Consider the following 1,694-nt stretch of genomic DNA (forward strand, 5'->3'; position numbering starts at 1 on the left):
ACAAGCAGCTCTGGGGTCAGGCCTCCCTCTTCCTCTCCCCTCCCTGGCACTTCTGACTGGCTCTGTGATCTGCACAGTTCTCTTCTCTCTGCCAACGTATGCACAGTTTCTTCTCCCTCATAATCTCATCTGACGTGTGGCTTTGGCCATGACTCTGTCCCGACTCTCTGCCTCAGCAGATCAGTGGTAAACCTACCCCCAGGTTTAACAGTTAGGATTCCTGAGAAAGAACATCTGAGTTCTCATGTTCATCCTTTATACCAGTTCTTAATCATAACCCACCGTGGCCTGGTGATGCCTGTGTAAGGCCCCAGTGTCAGACTACCAGGCAGAAGGGTCGGAGGCACAGGGCCCCCTGGCACTAAGCCCAGCAGCTGGGGCTGCAGAGGTGATGCTTGGGCAGCTTCCCTTACAAGGGGGCATAGGTCGGTTAGAATTTGGTGGTCGAAGGTCATAATACATGGTACAATAAACACGCGCCTGACAAAGGTACGTTATCCAGATGCAGGTTGGCTTGCCCCATAAATGATGGTATTTTATCATCTCTACCAGTGATGGCGAACCTATGACATGCGTGTCAGAGGTGACACACGAACTCATTTTTTTGGTTGATTTTTCTTTTTTAAATGGCATTTAAATATATAAAATAAATATCAAAAATATGTTTTACTATGGTTGCAAATATCAAAAAATTTCTGTATGTGACACGGCACCAGAGTTAGGGTTTTTCAAAATGCTGGCACGCCGAGCTCAAAAGGTTCGCCATCACTGGTCTAAGACCTAAGTCCCTGGTGCTTGAACGTCCCTCTGGGTCACTGGATGACCCTTTATTGGTCAGAGTGGAGGCAGCAGGGCACCCATCATCCTTAGAGGCCCTGCCTTCTCCCCATGCTCTGTGGACTGGATTTTCATCAGGGGTGGTTTTTATTGTTGCTCTTTATACGTGTAGAGAGCAAAATGTAAAGGAAATTAACCCTCTCTAAGCAGGATAAAACTTGTTTCGTCGTTTCACTGGATGTCAAGTGCATTTTTAAAAATATTAGTGACATAAATAAAACAGCTAACCGTTAGTGTGAAGGCCTGGCTCCGGGCGGTGGGATGTCATGACTTACGCGGGGCAGCGACTGCAGGGACCGGAGGGCTGGGCCTCGGGGAGCTGGGTCCGGGGTGGCTCCAGCTCGGGGTCTGTGCTCCCAGCAAGTCCTGAACCTCTCGAGCCGCTGTGGGAGGTGGACCCCAGGGATCCTGTGAGAAGTCAAGGAAGGACGTGCCTCTCCGGTGCGGGACTCGGGAAAGGGCGGGTACCCGGGCATCCTTGCATCTGAGCGCCTTTATCACTGAGCCCCGGTGCTGAGGTGTCGCACCTGGAGGGCACTGAGGAACCTCTTGTGCTTGTTTCCCCTGGGGCTATTTGGAGGCCGTTTCCTTGTCCTGATGAAGTCACTCCTGGTCCCTCCGGCGTCCTGGCCAACGGCAGGCGCGGCAGCCCTTGCGTCCCGTTCGGGGGAATTCTGTCCTCACGTCCATGGCGCTAGGAGCCTGCAGCCAGGTCTCCACGCTTGGTAACGGGGACAGTCTCCTCCTGTGACAGAGCATCTGGGAGGATCAGGCTGCTGTCAGGGACCGGTCACCAGGGAAGAGGAAGACAAACTGGCCATTCACGTGGGCTCTGTGCTCTCCCAGGGGAACTGCGG

This window comes from Myotis davidii, unplaced genomic scaffold (genome assembly GCF_000327345.1).
Source record: "Myotis davidii unplaced genomic scaffold, ASM32734v1 scaffold520, whole genome shotgun sequence".
Lineage (NCBI taxonomy): Eukaryota > Metazoa > Chordata > Mammalia > Chiroptera > Vespertilionidae > Myotis > Myotis davidii.